Consider the following 13,092-nt stretch of genomic DNA (forward strand, 5'->3'; position numbering starts at 1 on the left):
TCTATCTATCTATCTATCTATCTATCTATCTATCTATCTATCTATCTATCTATCTATCTATTTTTTTGAGAGACAGGGTTTCTCTGTGTAGTTTTTGGTGCCAGTCCTGCATCTAGCTCTGTAGACCAGGCTGACCTCGAACTCACAGATTTCCCCCTGGCTCTGCCTGCTGAGTGCTGGGATTAAAGGTATGCGCCACCACTGCCCAGCATTACTAATACCTTTTAAATTCTTATCATTGGGCTGGCTAAAGACTTCCTAGGAAAACCCTCTCTTGTGTACATGTCACAGTGTAGATATTCAACTTGCCCACAGCCAGAAGTCTCCACAACAACTCATTTCAGTGTGCTCTTTGGAAGCACTGTGTAGAACCTATATATTAGTTATTGGTGAAATTATTATGTTTTTCATGAGTCTCATAATTGCTTGTGGACATGATACTCTCCCCTGCTAGAGTGTGAACTCTTTAAAGATGAGAACAAAGAGCATTTCATCTTTTAATCTCTACAGCACACATTACTGAGTGAAAAGAACAGAGACTCTAGGGAAGCTTGTGACAGTATGTCTCACAGTTAAAATCTCTTACTGTGTGCTAGAATAACACTATATTGTGAATCAAAAAGCCTAGTGAGATTCATTCCTTAATTTAAAAAAGTATATACACATCTATCACAGGTCTATATGAAATATGAAAAATAAATGATCTATACAGTATATGTAGTACTTGAAATTATGATCGCAAACATTTCTGTAATACATTCAGATTAAAGAAAGGCAGTTGTCTTCTCAGAGTCTGGGGCTTTGGTGGATTTCTTCTAAGCAGATGTCATGACTACACCTGCCATCTTAGCAGCTCAAGAGGCCACAGCAAGACTGCCAGATCTCCAGCCCCCTCAAAAAAAGTGACAATTAAAATTTTCTCCCAGGGTTTCTCACTCTTGTATGCTGTATCTTTTTACATAGTTTTCTCTACAATTATACATTACTATAGACAGCTTTATAGCAGTACTTGCTCATTGGGACTGCTAGCTGCAAATAATGATATACATACAGATTTATTAATTATAAAAGTTCAGCCTTAGCTTATGCTTATTCCTAACTAGCTCTTATTACTTAAATTAACCCATATATTTTAATCTACATTCTTCCACAAGGCTCATTACCTCATCTCTGTTCTGCCCATTCTGCTTTTTCTGCATCTGGCTGGTGACTCCACCTTTCTTCTTCCAAGAGTTTTCTTTCTGCCCAGAAGTGCCCCCTAGCCATTGGCCATTCATCTTTTTATTACACTAATCACAGAATCCATCTTCACATAGTGTACAAAGATCCCACAACACACCTTCTTATTGGTGTGGTATTTTACATACAGACTGTGGTGTATAGGCTACTAAAAATTCAAAACCTGACTTTTTCCTTTTTTGGGGAGTCTTTAGGGAATCTTCAGAGAGGGTGATGTAAACAGGAAGGTCAGTTTTCATCTAACTTAATGTAAGCCTCCATTTTGGCCTCATTTAAACAAGTCAAGATAGATGTGTCCCCAACTTTATGAATCTTTAGACAGGAAGTGCTGTGATCTGTTTAGTAATCTCTATCACCACATTTTATTAACACCCCTTTCTGACTTATTAATTTTGAAATCTTTTAAAATCCATGATGCCCTTTTCAAATATTAAGGAAAATAACATATATTGTTAATATGAGGCCTTTAAAATTTTCCTATTATTTGAACATATCAGCAGTCTAATTTTAAATTTCATTCTTTATAACTTCTATGTCAATGTCTGAGTTTTAGTAACCTTTTAAAAATACTTTATTTTAATAAATGGTTACATCTTTTTCTCACAAATAGTCAAAACTTCTCCCAGTTTTCATGAAAACCATTGGTGGTTTTAACTATAATCTTTGTTATATTTTTATTGCATTTCCCCCAACAAATAGGCAAAAATATTTTAAGAAATGTGTTACCCCTTTGACTTTCTTATGATGCTGTCTCAAGGTTATTTTTATTTATAGGATTTATTAACTAGAGCACATTGATATTTTTATTTATATTATTGCTGGATTTCCAATTCCCTTTATTTTTATTTTCTCTATATTATTAGCTTAGTAACCTGAATAAAATTGGTACTTGTGTGTTACAGTGGCATTGTTCACATAGATAACCTGTAAATACAATTTTTAGTTTTATATCAATTTTTATCATTAGCGGTAAGCTTAATTAATTTATAGCATTAAAAAAGTTCAGCTTGTTAACACTTGCATTTCTTGTCTATTTTTATTTTTACTGTCTTTTATATTTCAGGCTGCTTTCTGTGTGAGACAGCATGTAATTGCCATCCAAGTTAAAATGAATCTTTCTATAATATCCAGTTTCCTGAAACTACTGTTTCTTTTGAAAATTGGATAGTATATGATTGTTGAAATTGCTGATTGCCAACTACTAAGAGGCAGGATCTAAAACACAGTTTCTGACTTGGTTAAATGAAACTGCTGTGCAAAAGTTGGTGTAATTCTCCATAAGGGTCATCATGAGCAGATGGTTTTCCATCCTGAGAGATTTTAAATATTGAATTCTACAGTTTGGTATTTTACATATTACCACAATTCTTCTACCAAAGTTTTTGAAGCATGGATTCCAAATGATACTGAATTCTCTTTAATTTTACTAGAATGTTAATTTTTTTTATGTTCCAGTTCTTAAAAGAAATTGATATTTAAGACATGGCTAGGGTGACTGATTCTCAGACTTAGCCTAATTAAGCTACAAAGGATGGATAGAAGAAATGTGGAAGTAGCAATGAGGCTACTTATTCATGCTAAGAGTTTCTTCATGAATTCTTAGAGAAAGGTGTACCAGACTTATATTTCTTTACAAATGCTACCTTCTATTTGATTGATATGCAAATTAGGCATCTTTAAATAACTGATATTTTCTACTCTCTCTACAGTATCCCAATATGTCTTAGATAATGACAGCAGTGCCTTGAGTAGCATGGGTGTGGCTTTTTCATATCTGTGGTCTTAATGACTGATACATTGTAGTTAGTCAGTAATTCAATGTATACATGAGTGGATGCTTTCTGGATGAATAAAACCCCTGTAGTTATATATGGGAAGTGGGAATTTCAGATTATTAGTCAGTTATCCTGCCTGCCTGGCCCTACAGGTGTCATTTCTCTGCTAGGATATTAAGCTCTAGGTTCTTATTTCTGATGCTATTGACATCATGATTTTTTTTTTTAAGAAAGCAATTTACTGAGGTCTTGTGGATAATAGCCTTCCAAGAGATTAGCACAGTATGTTTTTTGATTCAAGCCATAGATCCTCTTTTTCCCCATTTTTGTTTGTTACTGAATGATGCATTAATAGTAAATAGTTTATTGTAAATAAATGGTAAAATATAATTCTCACTAATTGTCTGTGGAGGCCTAGTATTTGTATAAAGGAAAATAAAAGATTTTTTTAAAAGCCTAGTGGTGAGGGGCATGGATTAAGGGGAAGATCTCTATGACCATGTGCAAGAGAACACCATATTTTCCTCGGCTTCTATGATCTCTCCTGTCTGTTCCTTCTGAAATGCACAGGCCGTGTGTGTGCACCATGTGCCCCTGTTCTTTCCTGCTATCTTTCTCTGTCGGGGCTCTAATTGGCATCTCTAATTGTCAGTTGGTCCTACTGTTGTCTCCCTGTAAACACTTTTCTCCTAGAAGAATAGCATCTTTTCAGAACTTCAAAACACTTTTTTTTGAGTCTGCTTTCAGATTATTTACCTCTGTTTTTAATTCACAGATGTGCTCAAATTCAACATTATCAAACAATCTAATGTACCTTTGTATTTGGAGATCTTCTAGACAGGCGAAACTCAACATTTCTGAAAAAATTTAATATTTACGTCTGTTTTTCCTAGCTTCAGAAGTTAGATTCACATTTAAGTTTTCCTTTCTGGTTTTTGTATATTTATTGGAGTATGTGACTGGATCTGTATCATTGCAATCCCAATTCACTTACGTTCCATCAGTCTATACTAAATTTTCTTATAGCAATTGAACTGTCCTGATCTATCTTCATGGTCTACCATGAGCTGCATACAACTGATTACTCATCATATTGATTTATTCTAAGCTACTTTAGTGCCTTATATTAGCCATAGTTAATATCTAGACTCATTAGCCTGGAATTCAAGCTGGTCTTTCATATTGCCCTACCCTGTGTCTGTGGTTTGGCTCTAGTACTTCAGCCTTTGAAAGCAGCTATTCATGCAGGTCTTGCATTCTTTCACAGCTTGATTTTTTTCTTTTTTCTAATACCCCTTCAAGATCTTGTTTTTTAAACATAAAGTTAGCCTATTCTAGCCTACAATTTTTGTTTTTTAATCTTCTCAGAATCCCTGTAGCACTTCTTTAGCTACATGTGATGGTGCATGCCTGTAATCATAGCCCTCAGAATGCAGAACAGGAGGATTGCAAATTAGAGGCCTTAGAAAGATTTTATCCTTAAAAAAGGAAGTATATAAGGCAAGAAAATAGTGAGCATATTTTCTTATTAACAGATTATATTTTGTAGAACAGTTGTAAGTTTGTAGAAAAATTGAGTGCTTTCTCTGACACACAAATCCAGAAAGTTTTCCACATGTACTTTGTTATAATTGATGAAGCAATAATATGTTATTATTAACTAAAACCCATTGTTTACTTAGGGCTTGTTCTTTGTGCTATGCAACTCTGTGAGCTTTGCCAAACAAGTAATGTTATAATCTTAACCTACTTATCATGGAATCATGTCCTTTTATCACTCTAAAAGTCCCCAGTGCCGCAGCTACTTTGCTCTTGAATTTCTGTGAATCCAACTGTTGTGTAGCTGGTGTAAGTGGAACTGTGTTGTTTGGGATTTCTGAATGTCTCTCATTTATTTTACTTTGCATAATGTCTTCAAAGTTCATTGATATTATATCATATGACAGAATCTCTCCCATTTGTAAATCTGAGTAGCATTTCATTATTGCATATATCACATGTATCTGTTAATCCATTGGTGAACATGTCTATTACTTCTACCTCTTGGTTTATTAATAGTGTTGTTATGAGAATGGGTATGAAAAATATCTTTGAGATCATCTTTGGTTGTGTTGCTTCATGTTTGTTTGTTTTTGTTTTGTTTTGGTAGGGTTTCAGTCTGGACTGAAACTTTCTGGCTTGCTTAGACTGGCTTCTAACTTGTGCCCCCTTCTGCCTTCCAAGTCCTGGTGTTCCAGATGTGTGACACATGAAAGATGAGATTCTACTTCTACTTCTTTTGAGTTTATACTTGGAAGTGACACTTATGGGTGATAGGCTAATCTACATTTAGCTCTTTGAGGACCCACCATTTCCTGTGCTCCCTGCAGGAAGTGACATTGCTTCCCTTCTCTGCTGTAGTAAGTTCTTTGTTTTTTATAATTTTCTTACAGGTCTTGGATATCATTTTAGCCTTTGAAATTCATTTTTACTTTTGTTTTTCAGCTTGGGGTGTGTTATAACAAGCCTTACACTTCATTGATAATTTTAGTGAGTATGCCCTAGTTATTGATGAGCATGTAAAGAAATTCTTTCTTTCTGTTGCAGAGGAAATTTTAAAATCTCTAATACTCCCTTTTGGATGCTTTTCTGGAGTTTGTATCTCAGCTTATATTGGTTATGCTTCTTTGTGTATTGTCTGGACTGGATTTTCCTTAAGTATTTTTAACATGTTAATATTATTTTACATTTCTACTCTAATAGTTGAAAAATGTCAGCCACATCTAAGTCAGGTTCTAATGATTCTTTTGTCTCTTTGGACTGGGTTTTTTGTTTTAACATGTTTTGTAATTTTGGGGTTTAAACCCATAATGTCAAGTAAAAGAAACTGAATTAGATAGGTCTTAGCTGAGAAATTGAATCTTTACCTAGTTTGGAGTTAGGCTGTGTTTACTAGTTGCTGTAGCTGTAAGAGTCTGAAGCTAGAATCTCTTCAACTGGCCTTGTTTTTGTTTCCTTACCCTCTTTGGGCTTCCCTAGAGACTCCTTCCAAAATAGAGTCTATGACTGAGAGGTGTAGCTGTGATCCACTGATGGTAGACTGGAGCCTGATTGACAGGTTAGGAAGGTATGAGGGGAGGACATCTTCTGATGGCCTATAATTGGTCTTTTTGTATGGAAACAAGTTCCCCCTATCTGTACCCATTACATGTGCTCTGTTTCTTCCTCCCTGGGTGAGACAGGAAGGCTCGAAGAAACCAGAAAGCAAGGAGACTGACTTGTAAGACTTCTTGCTTCTAGGTCAGCTAGCCTCCTCTGAAAATCCAAGTGAAAGTATATTATTGAGTTTCATTTGCATAATTAATGTCTATGGGAAATCTGTAATAACTTCTTCAAATTATGCTTGAAAATAACAAAGTAGGTACTGGGTAAGAACTTAAAAATGCTTCTCTGAAATGTATATGTGAACTTACTATAATGTGTCTTTGGGCATCTGTTAGGTAACATCCAGGATCTGGACATTTAATGGATAACATTGCCATTTTCATATTTTATAGTCAAGTGGGGTTTTATCATATTGCTCCAGTATTTGATGATTTACCTTTTTACACTAAGCACACATGTATTCCAGGTTCAGGAGGAACTGTGGAGGCATATCTCCATAAAGAGTATCAAGTTTACCTGTCATATTTGCAAGCTAAGGTTAATTGTAGATTCCTCAATGCAGCACCTAAAATAAAGAGTCCAGAGGGAATCAAACATGAGTCTGTTCTTCTCACTAGTTATTAGTTTATTGAATAAATTACAGTGAATCACAGGACTGTGAGATATTCTTTGGTGACAGACGGCATTTTTAAATGTAGAGCTTCTGCAAGTCTCCAAAATAATTAGAATGCATGAAACACACACGCAACAGATGGCAAAGGGTTTGAACTAAATATGTGTGACTCTTCAACTACTTAGTTTTACATAATAATGTGTTTGTGCAAATAAGGTGATGACCTTTCCATGATAACTTCTACAAATACACAAAGCTGAATGTGCTCACTGGAGTTGCTAAAATCTGGCATTGATAGAATAGAAAGCACTTTTCTAAATCTTCAGTTATAATTTTTTCTATTGTGCTATGAAGCAACAAACTCCTGTCATCTGGAATTTCTTTGCTCTAGATTTTATTTTTCTGTTTCCTCTGCAAAAATTGCTTGAGCAACTAATGCTGTGTTTTATAGCATTCAATTTTCCTTATTAAGCCTTAAAATCTATACCTTTCAATATAAGCACAGATGCTCTGTCTTTAATATTATCTTGTTTCTGAAGAACTTAATCCAATTCTCTTTTCCCTTTATTTGGAAATAGCAAAGTCTAGTTTCTGACTTAATGTTTGGTAGCTGGACATGGAGTTTTGATAGTTCATCTGTCAGTGTTGGATGTAGCAGGAATCTTAACAGGTCTTATTAATAGAAACAAACCTGAAGCCAGGTATTGGGGTGAATACTGGAACATCAGAGAAGCAGAACAAGCCACAGCTACCTCACCTTGCCAGTTCCTCAGCTGATCCTGTTTCCTCAGACTGGAAGCCTCTGAGTCCTCATATCTGAATGGCTCTAAGCTGAACTGCTGCTCGAAAGCCTGAAAGCTTAACCAGCCGAATGCTTCTAGTTCCTGGTCCTCACGCCTTATATATCTTTCTGCCTTCTATCATCACTGCCTGGGATTAAAGGCATGTGTCACCACAAAATGGCCTACTGGGCAAAGAACTGCCCTTGCCTTGATGGCTGACAGTACAAATGCAATGCTGTCCTTTCTGGACAAGCGGGACACAAGGAAAGCGAACACTGTACTCTGCCAAGACAGGGTAAGATGGTCTTTCAGAAATCTTGCTTCTGAAAGTAGTCTGTCAGATACTCTAGGCCTGTAGCCAATTTAAATGCACCAACAATGCTGAGAAACATTAGGTGACTGTCCAGGCTGCCAGCTGTCTTGGTCTACTCTTGCAAGATTCCCGAAAGTTGCTTGCATCCATCTACCATTTCTCAGGTACCATTATGTTCCTTCTCAGGTCTTTGATGTGGTTGAAAACTAGATAGTTATAATTTCCTCAGTTATGATAAAAGATAAGTTAGCTATAAAACCTTAAACTCACAAATATAAGATAGATAAGACATCTTCTTTAATATTGTAACTATAATTCTTGCTCGGTAATTGTTTTGTTATATGTAATTTTACCATGTTAAAGTTAAAACCTTCCTTTTTAAAAAAAAGAAGAAAGGGGAAGTGCTGTGGATATCACTCTATATAAATAAAACTCTGATGGCCAGTGACCAGGCAGGAAGTATAGGCGGGACAAAGAGAGAGGAGAATTGGGGAAACAGGAAGAAGGAGGGGAGACACTGCAGCCACCGCCAGGAGAAGCAGCATGTGAAGACGCTGGGAAGCCACCAGCCACGTGGCAAGGTATAGATTTATAAAAATGGGTTAATTTAAGATAAAAGAACAGTTAGCAAGAAGCCTGCCACGGCCATACAGTTTATAAGTGATATAAGCGTCTGAGTGATTATTTTATATGTAGATTGTGGGACTGCGGGGCTTGGGGAACCTGGAGAGAAGCCCTCCGGCAACAGTTTCCAGTGAGGCCTTAAACTTACAGAGATCCCAGGTGGATTTCTGCCTCTGGAATGCTAGGATTAAAGACATGAGTGCCAACATTTTTCTAGCCTAAGTATCTAGTGGCTTTTCTGTTCTCTGACCCCAGATAAGTTTATTAGGGTACACAATATTTTGGGGAACACAATACTACCACAGTTGGAGAACAGAACATTTCTAAATGTAGTTGCTTGAATTAGTGACCATTCCAGTTGTGACGAGGAAAATTAAATAATCCTTAAGCATAGCTCTAATGAGAGACGTGCAGTATCTCTATCAGGAAAAAAATGCAAACAATCCTGAGTAGAGCTGACAAGTAGACTTCCAATGCACTCTATCTAATTAAACCAGGTAACATTCAAGCTTGGATTTACCAGTGAGCCATTCAAATAGGATAAAATGTCCATAATTAAGTATATACCCAAATATATATAGACATTTAGTATATGGTAAATATAGGATATCAAATGACTGGGCTAGACATTTTAATAAACAGTGCTGGGATAATTGGGTGGCCACTCAGAAAAAGATACATTACATAATATATACCCCAAAATAATGGCTTCAAATAATTCTAAATGTAAAACAATAATAACAACAAAACTATGGGTGTGCATACACATACACATGAGCCCTAGGAGATAATATGTGCTGTGTTTAGCCTTATACAGAATTCAGGGGCAAAAATTGAAAGGATTGATAAAGTTGAATATATAGAAGATTTTTATAGCTGGTACATCATAAAAGATAAAGTACAAGAAAATAGCCAGATCATCTACCTCAAACAGAAGGCCGATATCCTTAATATCTGAATTAACAAAAGTCCAAGATACAATCTGGATATGGTGTTTTTCAGGCCAGAAAAACCCAGACAAATAGAGAGCGAGAGGAAAGGAGAGAGGGAAGGATGAAGAGGAAGAAGGGCATAAGAAAAGGGAAGAGGAAAGGAGACTGGAGGAGACAGGAGGGACAAGGCTCGGGTTTAGCTCACTGGTTGAGATCTGGACTTTGCCCAGCTGGATTTATGGATTGATTCTCAGCACTACAGTGAAAAGAAAAGAAAATCAAAGGACAAAAAAGTCTGTAGAAAAAGAGAAATACATGGACATTCATCAGAAAGGGGTAAAAGCCTGATTTTATAATTAAACCATTGTTTCTGTAAGAGTAGAAAGCTTTGTACATGCAGTAAACCCCGTGGTTCGAAACGTGCATTAGTCTTGAATCTGGCTGAGGTGTCTTAAATGGCATTCCAGCATATGCTTTGCAAAGTGTGAGTGTGTGTGCTTAGAACCAGGGCTGAAGAGAAGTTGTGTGTTGCAGAACAGGGAAAATAATATCAGAAACCCTTGGCTTCATACTGCATTTGATTCTGCATTGCTTTTTGGTCACTGTACATTCAGAAGCTTTTTGCTGTTGCCAGATTTTTTTTTCACAGTCCTCATACATACATGTGACCCCATATATGGTTATAGCCCTTAGTTTCAGAAACTAGGTGTTTAGCTAGTCATATTGATACAATCATAATTTCCTGCCTCAGCTAATTATACTTTGGTTATGCGAGTTAACATTGGGAGAAGTTAGATAAAGCAGATATTGCATTTTTTAAAAACTCTAAATCTAAAATTATTTCCAAATTTTAAAAAAATTACCTACACTGATCCATTTTTTTTCATTTTGTGTTTTTTTTCTGGGCCCAAGTGGGCATTTCTTTTGTTGTGACTTTTGGTGGGCAATGCCTGAGACCCAAATCATCTGGACTTAGAGACAGTAGTGCATGTGGGTATGGGGAGGGTTTTTCATGGTAGCTTTTCTTTTCATGTATCCATAGAACCTTTTTATTGGTTTAAATATTAAGGCAACTCCATGTAGTTAAAAGGGAGGTTTATTTTTGGGGGTAACTTACAAATGAAGTGATAGGTTACAGGGTCTGGGAAATCTAAGGCAGGTTTGTGCAAGTTTAAACGCATGCTAAATCTGACAGTATGTTTCCAAAGTACAGTGAAAAGGTGTAGCGCAGTCTGGCAGTGTTCTCTGGAGAACTCTGCTCAGTCTACCTCCAGCATCCAGGGTCCAGGAACCGAGAGAGCTCCCTCATCCAGATTCCTGGGTCTTCAGAGGTCCTCTCTCAGCTCTGCCTTTTAGGCGTGACAGTTACCGAAGCCTTAATGGGGATTGGAACTTCCAGATCAAAGCTGGAACGGCTACCTACTACATCTCCCCCTTTTGTCTAAATAAGAAGGTTCTAATCTAATACAAGACTATATACAATAGGAATGATTATCAAATATTGTTCAGGAGTAATAAGGGATAATGACCTAGATAAGATGGAACTATAACCAACGTGAACAATATCAAACAAGAGACGCATACTAAAATCCAGAGAAGTCTGGAGCATAGGTAAATGGCATGTTACAAAGATCATTCCAAAAGGTGTCCTATCCTAAAGAACCTAAATCTAATACTTAATAAGTTCTATCTAAGATAATATATATATATATATATATATATATATATTAAGTTGTAACTATAACTGCTAGTTTTCAATCCAGTTGCCCACTACACCTTTCCAGTGGTTTTCTCTCTATTCCCTCTATCAAAGTGTCCTGTACTTTTTATATGATGTCTCTGTATTCCAAGAGTGCTAACGTAGATGCTACCAAGTGCTTTATGTAAGTGTGTGTGTGTGTGTGTGTGTGTGTGTGTGTGTGTGTATCAAAATGTGTGTATGCAGGTAAAGATGTCCAGGTTCTGGCATGTGAAGGCCAGAAGAGAATATCAGTGCCCCATGTATCTTGAGAGAGAAGCTTTTACTGAACCTGGAGCTCACTGGTTTAGCTTCCAGCCCTCTATAGGATTGAAGTTACAGGTATGGCCATGAAGTTCATGAGTGTAGGGAATCAGAACTCAGGTCCTCATTCTTGTACAGCAAACATCTTTCTCATCTAACATCTTTCCAGCCCTAGAGTCCAGTGTTCTTAGTGTCTAGACCAGAAATTGTAAAACAGTTTCCTTTATATTCCATTGTCCAAGCAGTGAATGTGAACATGCAAATATGCTCCTAAAAATGTTCACAGAAATGTATTGTGTATTGGCTACTAATCCCATGGCCTCTTTCTGGGTTCCTGTAGAGTTCGTTGACTGATGTCTGACTGTAAACCATGAAATTCTGATGGAGCCTGACTGTGGAGAGGAAGTGACTCACAAAAGAGAAACTTCCAGAGAGGTCAAACAGTTGGGCTGCACTATTATATTTTGGGAAAGAGAGAAAACTGGGGCAACAAACAACAACTCCAATATTCTGTGTGTGCATTTCTTAAATATTTTCTTCTTTTTTTTAATACTTGAAGCAACCATAAAAGATCTCTAGAATATAACTTTTGCTTTTTGGCAGGACTGACTCTAAATCCTGAACAGGTTTTGTTCTGTTTAACTCTCTTTATGAAAGATGATCTCCCTGGAAAACCTAACACCAACAAATGGTGACCTTTACATTCAAGGCTTTTTCTTCCTTTTTTTTTCTTTTTTTTTTTCCATCTAAATCTCTTAGACTCCAAATTTTATTTCATTTTGTTTGCCCTGTTCAAAGTGTTTTCTCACTTTTCACTGTACTTTGGAAACACAATGTCAGATTTAGCATGCGTTTAAATTTGCACAAACCTGCCTTAGATTTTTCTCTTATGGAAGTTGTGATTATTACTCAAACACTGCTTACTGTGTGTCCCTGTTTTAAAACAGTGACAGTGACTAAGATGAGCTTTATTATCATTCCTATTAGCATATGAAGACATTGAGAAGATGAGAGTTCCTGTTGGTCACATGGGTCAGAGAGGCTTCCAATAGCTGCCTACCACTGTTTGGGAATGTCAATTCTGATCCACTACACTTCACTGTGGTTAGCTTACCTGGTTTCTATTCCTTAACTATATTATGCACTCAGATCATTTTCCTCATTGTGGAGAACACATATGAATATATATAAATTGAAACTTCATTTTAACTATTTTAAGTGTACAACTCAGAAACATTAAAAGAGAGCTCCACTATTGCCCAGTCATAAGGATGCCTCTTTTATTCAGGGAGAAACAGAGAGTCTTTTGGGAAGTGAATTTATTCATAAAATTCAATTTAATAAAAAATAAGAAGAAAACTTCTATTCAGGTTGATGAAAAGATTCTGTAAGAGTAATGGTTGTCCATGATGTGAATGTAATTCTTCTGAGTCATGTCCTTGTCAAGTTTCTACTTAAAAACATCAAATTTATTTCTTTTATGTGTATGAGTGTTTTACCTGCATGTATTTCTGTGTACCATGTATGTGCTTGGTACTCACTAAAGTCAGAAGAGGGCACCAGATCCTCTGGGATTGGAGTTACAGAGAGTTATGAACTACCATGTGGGTTCTGGGAATTGAACATGGGTCCTCCACAAAAATGATGGGTACACATAATGACTGAGCC

The 13,092-nt window shown here is 36.4% G+C and overlaps 1 protein-coding gene across 6 annotated transcripts in view; it reads left to right on the top strand.

The window, feature by feature from the left end:
* Positions 1-13,092, top strand: part of Macrod2 (mono-ADP ribosylhydrolase 2) — a 1,982,629-nt gene that overhangs the window by 117,484 nt on the left and 1,852,053 nt on the right. The gene's annotated exons all lie outside the window — the stretch shown is intronic.

The sequence above is a fragment of the Peromyscus maniculatus genome, chromosome 4 (assembly GCF_049852395.1).
Source record: "Peromyscus maniculatus bairdii isolate BWxNUB_F1_BW_parent chromosome 4, HU_Pman_BW_mat_3.1, whole genome shotgun sequence".
NCBI classification, from domain to species: domain Eukaryota; kingdom Metazoa; phylum Chordata; class Mammalia; order Rodentia; family Cricetidae; genus Peromyscus; species Peromyscus maniculatus.